The 16,808-nt window shown below is 46.5% G+C and overlaps 1 long non-coding RNA gene across 1 annotated transcript in view; it reads right to left on the bottom strand.

Moving 5' to 3' along the window:
- LOC129620654 (uncharacterized) overlaps positions 1–16,808 on the bottom strand; it is a 33,058-nt gene that overhangs the window by 6,065 nt on the left and 10,185 nt on the right. The window lies entirely within an intron of this gene.

A 16,808-nucleotide genomic window follows, 5' to 3' on the forward strand; every position in this document is an offset into this window, starting at 1 on the left:
TGTGTTCATCGCAGTTCATGCAATGAGCACCTACTGAATGCTCAGAAGGTTGCCCCTAAGGTCTTGAGGGAGAGGCGAGCATTCTGCAGGGCTGTAGGGTGTGCCCCTCTTCTGGTGCCAGGCTGAGGCCCAGGACCCTTGCCATGGGGCCTGTTCCTGGTCATCCGACTATAGGAACTACCTCTTTCTACCTCTTCTCTGCCACCCTAGGAACCCCTAGAATCCTTCTTTGAAGCTGGGACTCCATCCTAGGACCCTACATGGAAACAAGACCCTGGTTTCTGCTGCCACTTTTTGAAGCCCTCATACCACCCTGAGGGCTGCTCTCCTTTGTGAATCTCTGCCTCAAGAGCAGGGCTGTATTAGAAGAGGCATCACCCCTCCATCCATTTCCTATCTCACCTCGGAGTGTCATTTGTTTGGACTCTCCTAGATATGTCATCAAACAATGGTTCAGGTTGGGACCATGTCTCAATTTTGGTTTTATTATATTTTCTTAATTAACTCCACACCTGCCGTTGATCTATGCTCATGCTGGAGACATTAGGAAAAAACAAAACTATTAATATAGAGAGAAGAGAATAAAAATAGTCTCAGCACTCAGCGGGAGCCACTCTTGGCATTTTGTGTTTCTCTCCTGTCATGAGTTTGAGTGAACTCTGGGAGTTGGTGATGGACAGGGAGGCCTGGTGTGCTGCAGTCCATGGGGTCACAGAGAGTCGGACATGACTGAGCGACTGAGCTGAACCTGTGCTTATTGTTCTATGTACTTGAGATCATAGCTTTGGCCTCACTTGTTTTAAATTTTTTATTGTGGTAAAATATACCAAAAATTTACCACCTAAGCTATTTTTAAGTGTACAGTTAAGTGTAAAATAGGGACATTTACATTGTTGTACAACCATCACCACTTTCCATCTCCAGGACTCTTCCTCTTGCACAACTGAAATTCTGTACCCATTAAACACCAATTCCTCACCACCCTCCCCCCAGCCTCTGGCAACCACCACTCTAGTTTCTCTCTCTATTGTTTTGACTACTCTAATTTTCTTAAATAAGTGATGAAAGTGAAAAGTAAAAGTGAAAATCGCTTAGTCGTTGCAACCTCACGGATTATACAGTCCATGGAATTCTCCAGGCCAGAACCCAAGTTTCCCGTGTTGCAGGCAGATTCTTTACCAGCTGAGCCACAAGGGAAGCCCAGGAATCCTGGAGTGGGTAGCCTATCCCTTCTCCAGTGGATCTTCCCGACCCAGGAATCAAACCGGGGTCTCCTGCATTGCAGACGGATTCTTTACCAACTGAGCTATCAGGGAAGCCCACTTATATAAATAAGTGATATCATATAGTATTTGTCTTTTAGTGACTGGCTTATTTCACTTCACAAAATGTCCTCAAATTTCATTCATGAGGTAGCATGTGTCAGAATTTCTTTTCTTTTTTAAGGCTGAAAAATATTTCATTGCAATACCACATTTTGCTTATCCCTATATCCATCAATAGACACTTGGGTTTCTTTCACATTTTAGCTATTATGAATAATGCTGCTATAAACATAGGTGTACAAATAATCTCTTCGAGATCCTTCTTTTAATTCTTTGGGGTATATACCCAGAAGTGGAATTGCTGGATGCTATGTTAGTTTTATGTTTAATTTTTTGAGGAACTGCCATGCTGTTTTCCACATTGGCTGTACTGTTTTACATTCCCACCGACAGTATACAAGGGTTCCCATTTCTTTATCACATTCTCCCTAACACTTGTTATTTTCCATTTTGTTTTGTTCTGTTTTGATAGTAGCCATCTTAAGGGATATGCAGTGCCTGCTCGTTTTTTAACTTTACCTCTTATTATAAGTATTGTCCTTATGACCTTGATGCTGGGAAATATTCAAGGCAGAAGGAGAAGAAGGCAACAGAGGATGAGATGGTTGGATGGCATCACTGTTTTAATGAACATGAACTTGTACAAACTCCAGGAGGTGGTGAGGGACAGGGAAACTTGGTGTGCTGCAGTCATGGGGTCACGAAGAGTTGGACTACTTGGTGGACTGAACAACAACGTACGTATTGTCATTAGAAACTTCAGACACAGACCCTTTCCCGTTCTCCTACTGTTGAAAATTTACGATTTTTTTTTTATATTTTTGCTATCATCATAAATAAAATTGTAACAAAGATCTGTGCCTGAATCTTTGCAGCATTTTGGATTATTTCCATAAGCAAGGATTGACAGATATATAAATATAGGATGCTCAGTTAAACTTGCATTTCAGAGAAACAATAAATAATTTTTTAGTATTTTAGTCCCCAAAATTTTGTCAGGGACAAGCTTATTCTTAAAACATATTTGTTGTACACCTGAAATTCATATTTAACTGAGTGTTCTATATTTTTATTTGCTGCTGCTGCTGCTAAGTCGCTTCAGTCGTGTCTGACTCTGTGCGACCCCATAGACGTCAGCCCACCAGGAACCCCCGTCCCTCGGGTTCAAGTCTAGCCACATTACCACAGGTAGAATTCTCAGGAGTGGAAGTAATGGATCAAAGTTGATGAACATTTTTAAGAAGCATATGGCAAAAGGTCTTTTCAGTAAAGCGATGCTAGTTTTTCCCCCAACAGTGAATAAGAATGCCTGTTTCCCTATAAAACTGGCATCTTTGAGTTATGTCATTTAAAAATAAGCAAAACCTTGCTTCTTTAATAAGAAGAAAATGATTGATCACAAAGTTTTTATTATCAATGAATCTGGTCCTCCTTCCCTTCTAAAGGTTGGTCTTTGTACTTCCTTTTACATAAACTATGTGTTCCTGCCTTTGCTCATTTATCTTTTTGTTTTTCTTGTCAAAGTATATGACCTCTTAAAGGATAATAGCCTTTTGTCACTCACTATTTCATTCAAATACTTCTCCCAGCTTGTTGTTTGCCTTTTAGTTATGCTTCTATAATTTCCAAAGTAAAAGTTTTTAAACATTTTTATATAGTCAAATGTCTAGTTTTTCATGACCCTTCCAGTTGCTTTGAGTCTAGAGTCCTCTCTCATTTAGAGATTAGGTATGTTTATTCATTTATATTCTCCTCTAGAAGTTTGTGTAGGTACTTTTACCTGTTTTTTGTTTGTTTGTTTTTTATATTTAACTCTTTAAAGCATTTGGAGTTTATTTGGAAATGATGTCCAATGAGTCTCTGAATAAATTTTTTCTCTCAAATCTCTAATTTGTTTCAGCTCTATTTGCTGAATAAAGTCCTTCCCTTCTCAATGATTTGTGGAACCTCTTAATCTTATACATAAAGAAAAATCCATGTTTCTTAAAAGTGAACTTATCAAAGTCATTTAATCATTCATATATTCAAAAAATATTTATTGAGCACCTACTGTAGGTCAGGTACATATTTAAGATTTCTTCCAACCTTAAAATTCTAAATATATGGGAACTTCTATCCATTTATTTTCACATCTTTGGAAGAAATGGACATAATTTGCTCCACTTGTTGGCTTTTATTTGTGTGTCTTAGATTAATCTACTTTGTGTGCATGTGTGCTAAGCTACTTCAGTCGTGTCCAACTCTCTGTGACCCTCATGGACTGTAGCCCACCAGGCTCCTCTGTCCATGGGATTCTCCAGGCAAGAATACTGGAATGGGTTGCCATGCCCTTCTCCAGGGGATCTTCCTGACTCAGGGATCAAACCCATATATCCTACATCGAAAGCTTAATTTTATTCATCTCCTTTCTAGGAGTTTTACTTCTTATTGTTGTATCATGTCTTATTGCAGTAGAAGAAACTTCAAATGATTTTTATATAATAAAACTGTATAGTTTCATGTAATCTTTATTTTATCTCCACTTTTAATGACAATGTCTCTAATGTTGTGCCATTAAGAATAGTCTCAGTGGTCCAGTGATTAGGACTTAGTGCTTTCACTCCTGAAGGCCCGGGTTCAACCTCAATCAGGGAACTAAGGTCCCACAAGATACATGGCATGCCCCCCGCAAAATAATAATAGCTAAATAAATAAATTTAATATAATAAATGTAATAAGTAAATAATATAAAATTTAAAAAAAGAGCCTTGGCTTTTGATTTAAGAAGCATTTTCATGTTAAGAAAGTAATAGTCTCTTCTTATTTTTCTAATAAGTTTCTTTTTTTTAAAGAAATGGAAAATCAGAAATGATTAATTTTGCTTAATGTATTTTGTAGTTGGGGTTCCCTGGTGGCTCAGCTGGTAAAGAATCTGCCTGCAAAGCAGGAGACCTGGGTTCGATCCCTGGGTTGGGAAGATCCCCTGGAGAAGGGAAAGGCTACCCACTCCAGTATTCTGGCCTGGAGAATTCCATGGACTGTATAGTCCATGGGGTTGCAAAGAGTTAGACACGACGGAGTGACTTTCAATAATTAATAATAATAAAACTGTGCCATTTTAATTTTTATAGTTTTTCATCTGAAGTACAAGTACTGCTGGTTCACCAAACTGCGTGAGGTAGAATTTGGGTAAATATACACAATCCTCACCACATTATATTATATGGTGCCTTTGTGAGCAGCAACTCTGAACTTGAACTATGTGTTAAAATCTTGATTGCACAAGCCTACTAATAAAAAACTTGAAGATCCTCCAAATATATATGGGTATATATATATATATATAGAGAGAGAGAGAGAGAGTTTTACAATTATATATAATAGTAAATAAACATATACTTTATACACATGTGTGTATATTTACTATAATATATACATTATAAAAGACAACAAATTAAATTTTAAAAAATAAATATTCTAATATTTTTCCCTTACCCCAATAAATCAGTTTTCACATACCCTACTTCCATGACCAGTCATATAAAAGATGAGCATTAGTGGGATATTTAGAGGTTCATTCTACCATGGGTGAATACCGAGTTGTGTGGTGCATACTCATGCCTATCAATCATCAAAGATAACAAATAAGGTATTTGAATTGGAATATTAACAACTCAAAATGCCCTATGAAGCTTGTAGAATTTTATAAACTAGTGGGATTAAGCAAACCACACCCCCTCCCCCCACCCCACCCCCCGCACACACACAGGAAAAGCAAGTTATTCAACTCTGCCTGAACTTGTGCAAGTTATGTAGCTCTTTGGGACTCAGTTTCCTCATTACTAAAATGACAGGGTTAGGCTAGATAACTGCTGAGCCCCTTGCTGCACTGACATTTTTTAACAGTGATGACCCTGGAGGAGCATCAGGTTAGGGGAGAAGCAGGTCTGCATGTCAGTCAGCTGGACAGCTCTGTTATTAGGAAATCAAGCAGAGTGCGGTCCTAGGGTGGACGACCAGGAATGCAGTGTGCATTGCAATCAGTCCTGGCTATCCCCAAGGGCAACCCTGGCACCAGATGGAGCAATGGGACATGAAGAATTTGGAAATCTTTAGGAGGGATCAGAGAAAGACAACATAAAGATTAAAGCCTTGGAAAATGGGTCCTCTGAGGAAACGTTAAAGACTTGGAATTCCTCAGGTTGAAGAAGGATATATTAAGATGGATCTAGCCTGGAGCTCCTGGTGTTTGAGCAAGTGTTTTAAAGAGATTCTGGCAGTCTTAGACAAAGCACTCTCTGTTGCAAAGAAGAGACTTCCTCTAGATAGATCATAGAAATCCACAAGGACTCAAAAACAGACAGCTGTGAGGGGCTCAGCCAGCCCTCCTTTAGTGACTTCAAGTTCTACACGTTCTCCAAACCTCTGCTCTCCACTTCTTACTCCCACCTTCCATTTAACCGTAGGAAAGTCAGCTCTCAGCCAACATCATGGCCCCATCATAGCTACATTTTCAATGTTAGTGTCCAATAGTTCCAGTCTTTCCACTTCCAATCCTAGATTTCCTTGAAAGGATTGATTTATCCTGGGTCATCTTTTTGAGCCAGGCCATCTCAATCTTTGGTCATCATTGGTTGGGTCACCCATAAGTGGGTGCCCACCCGTGGTCCCATCATGTGAGGAGGGGAGATGGATTATGTGTTCCAGAGCATGGTTTGTGTAGGGCACATTTCCTCAGATCAGCAAGTGGGCAGATCGGCCGTGAGGCACATCTCAGCAAAGGGACCAATTGTCTTTTAATCTGACACTGATACGAGAGTAAAATATGTCTGACCCTGAGCTCTCATATAAGAGAAAGTTGTAACAGCACTTCTCAAGACCCTCTTTGAAATAATGTGAGACTCCTCCTGTCTTGAGTCAACCTAATAGAGCACTGCCTTGGTGCGGTGGTGGCCTGGGCTACAGCGCATCTGAGAGTCACCTTTTGGCCTGTTGGTCTGGGAAAATAGAAAGTCACTTCCCCTAGTGGAGCCTAATTTCTCTGTCTGAACTTTGCTGATGGGAGATCAGCTATTTGAGGACTTGACACAGCACTGAATCTGATTAACCACAGAAAGACTATCACTGCTTAACCAGAAGAGAGCAGAAACAACCCAAGGACCTTTAGGCCCTCCCAGGTTGGCCTGATTTGAATATCCAGTCTCTACCTAGAACCAATACACAACCCAGTTCCTTCCTATCCTCCCGTTTTTTGATGCTACATATGGCTCTTCTGCTCAGCATCCTGCCTGGAAATCATCATCATCTTCCAGCACATAGAAAATGGGACATTCGTGAGCAAGTGGGTAGGGTCATTCTTTATGGTCTTTTTCCTGTGCTGGGTTTAATCACACTACCAGCCTCACATACAGGCAGGCAAAAAATCCATTGACCTCAAATGCAAGGGCCTTGAGAACATAGGGTTCAAAGGAGAATCAGACTTCCTTTACCCAAAACATAACTACCCAGACACCTCACTATCTAAAATCAGACCAGAACCTGGAGATGAGCCAAGTGACATCTAAGTAGCCAAAATTATCTTCATAGGCTCATATTGGTTTATTTAAAGTAGCATATAATTCAAAGCAACTGTCCCCAGAGAACTAGATGAACTATTACCCTCTAAGAAAGACTGAATAAATCCTATAGGAATAGAAGAGGCTAAATTCCTCACTCATATTCTGTTTACTTTCTGTTTACACAGAATTTTAACGACTTGGCATATCTGGTTTCTCAACCCAGAACAGACTAAAAAAAGTTAGGTCTTGGAGTTAAATGTCATGCTCCTGGATAAAAAGTAGACCCAGGAACCCCAAAAGCACAACAACATGAAGCGACTTGGGATAGAGACAATGGCCACACATATCTCCAAGGTCTTGGGTCCACTGGAAGAACAGCATGGTGACTAAAGTTTATTAAGATAACTTTAAGCATAATAACAATATTAAATTAAAATCAGCGTACTCCATCTCAAAACCTAGGAAGTGAATGCTTTTTTTTAGAAAAACTTCCATTCAAAATAATTACATTTTAAATGTAATGTTTCAAAGGGCAAACCTTGAGCTAGCCAGAAAGTTCCACTGTCCGGAATAATACATTCCATTCTGGATAACTGAAGTTTTATTATAGCTCCATTTGAACCCCCTAGACTTTTTCCTAAAGGACGGTGGAGCACTTAGCTGGGGAAATCCTGTTGCTTTGACTTATATGCTATTTGGAATAAAGCAACAGGGGCTTAAGGAGGTTTTACTGTATTTGGTTTGCAGGCTTCTTTTGGCACCATCTCTTTAAAAGGCTGCCTGCCTTTGAACTAATCCTCTATTTATAATCCAGCTGGAGAAAGGCCTCGGCAATATATACAAATTCCTAGGATTTACAGAGTGCTGCTCATGGAGCTCTGAGCCCCCACGCCAAGCCCCTGCCTCGGCCCTCACTCTCCAGAAAGCCCCTGTGGCATCCTCACCCACATCTCGGTGCCGTGGCTGACGGGCCACCTGGCACGCCCAGGAATGTACCGGTGTCCTTGGTGGAGAGTACAGGGCTTGTCTGGGGACATGGGCATGAGCTGGATCAGGCTCCGTAAACACCATCACTCACTCTTGACGGCCTGCACTGTTCAGACGCCCTTTCCTAAGGGCCCGGGGCTGAGGCTTCGTGCACGGCTCTCCCCTATCAAGCCGTTCTTTTCTTATAACTCATTCCCTCCCTGAAACGACGCCAACTTCACATTTTCCTTTTTCCCCCCTTGCACAAATTATTGCAAGTCATGACAGTCTAAATATAGCCCCCGGTCTGTTTTCCAGATGCGGAGGCCTCGACGTTTTCCTGATGTCTCTCCAGCTGCCTCTCTGCTCTTGCTTTCCTTTCTCCTTCTTTCTCGCCTTTTTTTCCTCCCTGATACTCCTGCCCTCTGCCTCCCAGGCTCCCCTTGTCTTTCCTGCTTCCCCAGTTCAAAGGAAAGTTCTAGAAGCAAGGCCTGAAACCTGGCCAGCCCTCTCCCCAGAGCTCCAACAGTGCCGGTAGTGGAGTGGGGATGTAATCAAAGGAAAAAGGCACTTACTTGCTCTGTCCAGGGGCCATTTACCTCCACCCCTCTCCTTACCCCCACAGGCTTCTTCTTCTTCAGTCCTGGGCACCAAAGAGTGGCTGGTCATGTCCTCCACTTAGAAACCTCCTGTGTTACTGAAGTACAGCCACTAGGACTCCCTTCAGCCATCACTCCTCGAGATTAAACAATATCATTCCTTTGCATTTCTTCATCAGGCCTAGGTGTCCAGAACTTTAATCATTTTTATAGATTCTATCGGTAATGACTCCAAGCTGGTCCTATCCCACCAGTAGGACATGAAGCCAATCCTTAAGTCCTCTGCCCTAATAAGGGTCAACTCCAGCCATGAGCCTGCGTTGAAAGAATTCACCTGATACTTCTCAATTACAGGCTTCTGTCTAATTAAAAAACAGATGCTACAGTGGAGATATGTGTTCATGCCAAACTTGACATCTACTCCAGTGGTATTACATAGGTCCTTTCCTGCAGTGAATGCAAACGTCAATTCAAGAACATGTTTTATTCCATCCTTTTCAATATACTTCCTCACTATTGGTCAACTTTCTTAAGTTCTAATTACCTAGTCTCAAAGTGACCCACATCTTATAGACGGAGAGGACATAAAACTATTAGTCAGTCTGCCCATATATTTGTCAGATACCTCTTTAGGCCAAGCACTGCAGACAAAAAGACACAAATAAGAAGTCACCTTAGAGATACACATTCTAATACAGAGTGGCTCAATCTTGGCACATGTGGGGCTAAATAATTCTTAGTCCTGGGGCTGTCCTGTGCATTATACAGTGTTTAGCAGCATCCCTGGCCTCTGCCCTCTAGATGACAGTAACAGTGCTCCCCAAAGTTGTCTCCAGACAAAACCCAAAAGTCCTCAGAAGGTAGAATCACCCCCAGGGGATAGACAAATATGTAATTGATGGTTACAGGTTTTTTTAAAGAAGTCTTACGAAAGAGGCGCAAACATGCGACTGTGCATGGAGTTAGAGGGCATTTGACTGTGTTCTAAAGGTGACTGTGTTCTAAAGGACAGATATGCATTTCTGGGGAGACACAGTGTTGGGGAGGTGATATTCTAAGCAGAGAGAATGGCATGTGCAAAGGCACAGGGGCATCGGGGAACAGTTTCATGTACCTGGCGTGGCAGGTACCTGGGGAAGCAACAGGTGATGAGGAGGAACTGGGGCTGGCCCCAGTTTATACTTGTGTGGCTAAGATGCTTGCACGTGAGCCTGGGGATGAGGGAAAACGAGGAGATTTTCAGGCTGGGAAGTGTCGTGAGCAGATGCATTTTTGGTATGACAGGATGGTGGCAGGGAGGGTGGTGTGAGCAGGTATGGTGGTAATTCAGAAAGAGATGATGGGAGCTTGAATTAAAGCAGTGGTGCTTGGGGACAGAAGGAAGAGGCAGGATTTGGGAGCCCTCTCTGAGACAGAACATGCAAAACTCAGACACAGCGGCGGATGGGGGACAAAGAAAGAGAGCGGAGTTGGACATGACCCTGGTGCTTCGGAGTGGATAGGATCCATCTGCGTCAGTCTTGGAGCTGAGGCCTGTTTTTATCCTGGAAACACTCTGGAGTTCGCACCACGTCTGCCTCACAAGGGAAGATGAGGCCCTGGAAATATGTTTACCTTAGGGAATGTTTACATTAAGCCTTCTTCCTCTCCTGTCTTTACACCAGGCTCACGGGAGGCAGCTGGTGGAAGGAACCTCACCTTTAGGAACTGGGTTAAGGGACTGAGCTTTGTCACCAGCCGCGTCTGGCAGTCAGGTGGCCCTGAGCCTCAGTTTGTCCATTTGCGGTGGAAGGAGAACCCCCCCTCCCCCGCCCCCACCTCACCAGGATGTGGTGAGTGTGAAGAGGGCAGTTTCTGTGGGTGGCTCAGACCCCCGTAGGTACTTGGCACTTAATGCCTGCAGTTGGCCGGGATCGAGAGTGGTTGTAATCAGGCCTGATGGAAAGGCCCCTGACTCCACCGCGGCCTTGAGCAGCTGCCAACTCCGAGACTGGCCTGCTTTGAGACTTGCCTGCAAATTCTTTTTTTTTTTTTTTTCAGGGTGTCTGGTTCCTGCAAACTGGCTTCCCAAAATCTTCTCGGGCTCCAAGAAGCCCCTTTGGCTGTGCATCCCACTGTCCTTCATGGTCCCCCAGCTCAGAGGGAAGTTGAGACAATCCCAATCCATTTGGCTTCATGTAAACCCTCCCTTCCAACTCCCCCTCACTGCTTCCCAGTGTGAGAGAAAGAGACACGGCTGGGATAGAAGCAGCTTAGAGAGAGGCTAGCCCAGCTGGTCAGTCGTCCTGGACTAGGGCCCACTAAGGACCACCTCTCCCAGAGTCTACTCTTCTGGGCAAGGTGTGTGGATGGTACCAGGAGGCAAATGGCGGGTGTGAGTATGTGTGTGCATATGATTGCGCCTTGGTGGTGGGGAGTTGAGCTCACTGCCCCTCATTCCCAGGAGCCCCAGTACTGATGGTGATCTCTCGCAGTGCACGAACAAGGTTTGCATTGTTAGCTTGCCTGTCTCTTGGTTTCTGATTCACCCCGGGCCACTGCAGCCTGAGCAGGTTCGCAGCTGCTCTGGGATATACTTTCCACCACATTTAGGACTTGGAAGAGCCCCAGGTTTCAAGAACACATGGTGAGGCGGGAGGGAAGGGGCTCGAATGGAGTTGGAAGGGGAGAAGTGAGCTACTTCTTTCATGCTTCAAGACGAAGCTCCATTTTCATCATCTGGTGGCAGAAACAGCATCTGAGGATGCCGGATGAATTGCAAACCTGTGCAGGTCGGGGGAGAGGGCAGGCAAGTAGGGGGAGATGGGCGGATTCATTTCACCCTGGCTGAGGTTCTTGTGCAGCCCCGGCCCCTCTGACACATGGCTCCTGCTCCAGTTACAGACTCCGCCCAGCCCCAGCCTGCCTGCCCAGAGCCCGTGGGGCTCTTGCCTGCAGTGGAAGTCAGCCCCGGGAGCCAGTCTCTGGCTTCCAACCACCAAGGCCAAGAGGCAAGAGAGGAGCCAGAGACTGGCTCTCAGATCTGGGGTCCTGGCGGAGCACCAGTGCCAGTGGGCCTGGTTGTACAAACGAGCAGCCTCTCTTCTCTGCATCCTGTTGCTGGTAAGGAGGAAATAGAGACTGTCCTGAACAGGGGTGGTACCGTCCCAGCTCTGGCATCACCTCTTTTTCTCCCAGACAGTTCACCGTCTCACAGCAGACAGGCTCTGGGCGACACTGCTGTGCCTACATTCAGCCCCATTCAACCCCAGCCATTCATCCATCCGTCTGATGTCTGTTCAGGGCCTTCTTAGTGCCAGGCGTGCTCAAGGTACCGACTCTTGCAAGGAACAGAACAAGATCCCTGCCTTCTGGGAGTTCCACTTAAGGGAGAGTCCAGAGGAATAAGTCCACGCATCCAGTGCAGAGTGAAGGGGCTCAGGCAGGACGAGTCCAGACCTGAAACCCTCAGTTCCTCGGAGAGACCAAGCGACCTGCTCACTGGACTTCAGACAGCCTCTGTCTCTGCCTCCATCAGTGCCAGCAGTGGAGTGGGGTTGTAATCGAAGGACAAGGCACTCATTTGCTCTGTCAAGTAAGGCTGGGTGCCCAGGGCCAGTTTCCTTGTGCCCATCAGTCATCTCAGTCCGCCAGAGAAGATGATCATAGGGAGTCCCACCTGCCTCCCAGGGTAGCTGCCAGACTCCAGTTAGACTGCACACAGCCCCTTGGCAGTGTATACATCTCTGATTCTCGCATCCTTCGGCTCCCTCTTTCCCAGTAGGGTAACCGAGGATGACAGTCCATCCCACACGAGCCAGCATGAGAACAGGGAGGGGATGTGCGCCGCCGGAGCTCGCTGCCCCTCCCCAGCCGACCTCTCTGGGCAGAGCTGCACAGGGCTGGCCTCTGTGCGGGACTCAGAGCAGCTCCCGGGCTCCCAGACAGAGGGCCTTTCTGCACAATTCTGCACAAAGCTCACTCACAGGGCCTATTCAGAGGGCTGAGGGACTGAAAGGACGACCTCTGGGCCTGCCTGGGTGGGTGAGGGAGTCAGGCCCCACGGCCCTGCTGCCCTGAAGGGTTGGTAGCTTAGTCACTCAGTCGTATCCAACTCTCTGCGACCCCATGGACTGTAGCCCACAAGGCTCCTCTGTCCATGGAGATTTTCAAGGCAAGAATAATGGAGTGGGTTGCCACGCCCTCCTCCTGGGGATCTTCCCAACCCGGGGATCAAACCCAGGTCTCGCGCATTGCAGGCAGATTCTTTACTGTCTGAGCCACCAGAGAAGGCCAAGAATACTGGAGTGGGTAGCCTATCCCTTCTTCAGGGGATCTTCCCGACCCAGGAATCAAAATCGGGTCTTCTGCATTGCAGGTGGATTCTTTACCAGCTAAGCTATCATGGAAGCCCCCTGAGGGGTTTGCCAGGCCCTAAATCTGCATAGACGCCTCAAGGAAGGTACAGAGGGGCCCGAGGACAGGGCTGAGTGCCTGGACCCAGCCCCTCTGCTCTGCTAGGCTCCTGTTCCTTCCCAGAGCCTGGGGATTAATTACCACACTCCCCTCAGGGACAGACAAGCTGGGTAGGCAGAGGGTAGAAGACATAGGTTTGAAAAATAGCGAGTCTGTAGCTATTTTATTAGTTTATTTTTGTTTATTTTATTAATAGTTGTTAATTTTATTAATGGTTTAGATGGCATGACTAAAACGATAGCAAGTTAACACAGCCCAGTCACAGTCCTGCCTAGTAGAGCTTTCTGGGCAGGTGGCAGCTTCCATGTCTGATAGCCACCAGCCACACGTGGCTACAGAGCGCTAGAATGTAGCTCGTGCGACTGAGGAACTGAGTTTTTGTTCAGTTCAATTAGCTGAGTCACCTGGACTAGTTCAGTCAGTTTAGTCGCTCAGTCGTGTCCGACTCTTTGCGACCCCATGAACCGCAGCATGCCAGGCCTCCCTGTCCATTACCAACTCCCGGAGTTTACCCAAACCCATGTCCCTCGAGTCAGTGATGCCATCCAACCATCTCATCCTCTGTTGTCCCTTCTCCTGCCCTCAATCTTTCCCAGCATCAGGGTCTTTTCAAATGAGTCAGCTCTTCGCATCAGGAGGCCAAAGTATTGGAGTTTCAGCTTCAACATCAGTCCTTCCAATGAACACCCAGGACTGATCTCCTTTAGGATGGACTGGTTGGACCTCCTTGCAGTCCAAGGGACTCTCAAGAGTCTTCTCCAACACCACAGCTCAAAAGCATCAATTATTCTACACTCAGCTTTCTTTATAGTCCAACTCTCACATCCATACATGACCACTGGAGAAATCATAGCCTTGACTAGATGGACCTTTGTTGGCAAACTAATGTCTCTGCTTTGTAATATGCTGTCTAGGTAGGTCATAACTTTCCTTCTAAGGAGTAAGCATCTTTTAATTTCATGGCTGCAATCACCATCTGATTCTGGAGCCCAGAGAAATAAAGTCAGCCACTGTTTCCACTGTTTCCCCATCTATTTGCCATGAAGTGATGGGACCAAATGCCATGATCTTAGTTTTCTGAATGTTGAGCTTTAAGCCAACTTTTTCACTCTCCTCTTTCACTTTCATCAAGGGGCTCTTTAGTTCCTCTTCACTTTCTGCCATAAGGGTGGTGTCATCTGCATATCTGAGGTTACTCATATTTCTCCCGGCAATCTTGATTCCAGCTTGTGCTTCTTCCAGCCCAGCATTTCTCATGATGTACTCTGCATATAAGTTAAATAAGCAGAGTGACAATATACAGCCTTGCCATACTCATTTCCCTATTTGGAACCAGTCTGTTGTTCCATGTCCAGTTCTAACTGTTGCTTCCTGACCTGCATGCAGGTTTCTCAAGAGGCAGGTCTGGTATTTCCATCTCTTCCAGAATTTTCTACAGTTTATTGTGATCCACACAGTCAAAGGCTTTGGCATAGTCAATAAAGCAGAAATAGATGTTTTCTGGAACTCTCTTGCTTTTTCGATGATCCCGCGGATGTTGGCAATTTTATCCCTGCACTAGGGACATCCCCAGTCGGTCAGGCTGGTCTGCTGGAGAGGGGATGCAGATGCTCCGAAGCCACACAGACCAGGTTCAAGCCTCACTGGAACTTATTGCCGTGCGACCAAAGCATGGTGCTTGGCGTCTCTGACTCAGTTTCCCCATCATTAAATAGATGGTGGTATAATGATACGAAGTGAGCCTGGCGGGAGGAGCCTGAGTAGCCTGACACTGACCAGAAGGGTCCAACTCACAGGCGCAGAGGTCAGCTGGTAGATGCCTCAGTCAGGGTGCATACTCCCCTGGTAGGGGTCAGTCTGGGAGCTTCAGGCATCCAAGTTCGCAAGGAGGAGACAGATCCAGGCTTCTGCTTCCTAGGTCTGTACTTCACAGCGGGAGGCCTATGCACAGAAGAAGGTCACCTCTCCACGGGGTGCGAAAGGTTTGACAGAGCAAGTCCAGTAGCCTTGGGACAGGCTGTCAGCCTGGGCCTTCGGCTCTGGGCCCACCTGCTTGATCATCTATGAACAAACATCCTGGACTCTGTTGGCCAGCCTGCCAGATTCAGTTTGGACAGTGATCAGGCTAGGAGGAAGTTTCTCTCCCTGGACCTCTGCTTTCCACCTAAGCCATGCACCTGTGCCAACTTTTCTTCTTCCTGTTGTACCTGAGTCAAACTTACCCCACCCCTCCCAACATGTGCCATCCTGGTAAGAATTTGCTCACATCATTTTCCCAAATGAGAGCTGCCTTGCCCTGGTCCAGATGCTGGTTTCTTCCTGAGATCTGACCATGGTCATTGCAGGACTCTAGGAGTAGGACTGTCAGGCAGTGTGTAAAGGAGAGAGGTTCTGGGCCGGGTGGGCAGGTGACATGGGGGGGAAGGGCTCCCCAAGCCACCCTCTGAGGGCAGCCTCATCCTTGCCTTTTCCTATGGGAACCTCTAAGCCAGCATCCCAGAGACCCCAGGCCACTGGGCCCCAGCCAGCCCTGACAGGTCTGTCTTCATGATGCATGGCACAGGGACTTCATCTACATGACAAGGGCGTCTGACCTCCCTGGCTAGTAAGACCAGACAGGAGAATTGGTGCGTACCATGGAGCCTACAGACACAGAGAGAAACAGCCCCTACAGGGCCAAGAGTGGTGAAGTTTCCCCATCACCCCTTCATCTCAGGTATGTCAAGAGTATCTGCTCTACTTCATGATCGTGATCCTAATCCCTCTACAGAGAGAAGGGGAAAAACTCAACTCCATCTGCAGAGAAGATGGAAGTCCTTCAAGTCACCCAGAGACTCAGCATCAACTTTCTCCTTCCCTCCCACCCCACATCCCATCAGGTCATCATCTCCGCCACCAGTGCCACCCCCTCGTCACCGTTTTTTAAGTATTTATGAAGTGCCCAGTTTTGTGTGGAATGTGCTTGTTATATTGTTCCATTCTGTGTGAAGTTAAGTATCACTATCCCCATTTCACAGATGGATAAACTGAGGATCAGAAAAGTTACTAACTTATCCAGAACCACACAGCTCCTTTGATACTGGAGAGAAGACATGACGCCCAGGCTGTCGTTCCCTATAAAACTGAGCAAGCCGTCAAGAGAGAGAAGCAGAGGGGAGGAAAGCTGGTGGGACGGTCCCTCCTCCATAACGTGCCTCAGAGCTCAGAACAAGGGGTTTGCTGCCAGTGGACATGGCCATGCTACCTGCAGCGCATGCAGGCAGAGAGCAGAGAGCCGGCAGGGAACACTGCCGACCCAGCTGCAGAAGCAAGCCGAGCCTCTTTCCACGGGCTTTTCCTCCAGGCCAGCCTGTTCCACTGGAAAAACAACCTCCCCTGCCTGGGGACTTGGGGCCGGCTGGGCCACCTTCTGGTCTGTCTTCATTCAGATCCCATTTCTCCTCTCCCCGGGAGGTGGGGGAGGGAGTCCCGCTGGGGAGGGCGAGGGTGAGGCTGAAGTCTTCATCTGTCCCCCTTTAAGCCAAGCAAAGAAAAATAGCTCTTTGCCAAGATCTTTCATCTCAGTCATTTACTCTCGCAGATGTTTTCTGCAATATAAACAAGAAGCAAAGAATGTTGGGGAGGAGAGGAGGGCAAGAGGCGGGCGGGAAAAGAAGGAAGAGTGAATACAGCTTTGAAATCTGGGCCTGAGGAGGGCAGGAAGTGGGTCCTCGGCAGGGTCCCTACTGCCCTCAGAGCGTGGGCAACCTCGGGTCACTGCCCCGGGCCAAATGGAGGGTCATTTCCCAGGGCGTCTTTGAAAGGAGGTTCTATGGAAGTGGCATTTGGAGCGGGTGGTCTCCCCACACAGCCTCCCCCGACCCCCAGCCTGGGACCTGACTCACACAAAGCAGCTGCTGGGGTCTCTGGGCTCAAGCTGAAGCCGG

Source organism: Bubalus kerabau, chromosome 10 (genome assembly GCF_029407905.1).
Source record: "Bubalus kerabau isolate K-KA32 ecotype Philippines breed swamp buffalo chromosome 10, PCC_UOA_SB_1v2, whole genome shotgun sequence".
Lineage (NCBI taxonomy): Eukaryota > Metazoa > Chordata > Mammalia > Artiodactyla > Bovidae > Bubalus > Bubalus kerabau.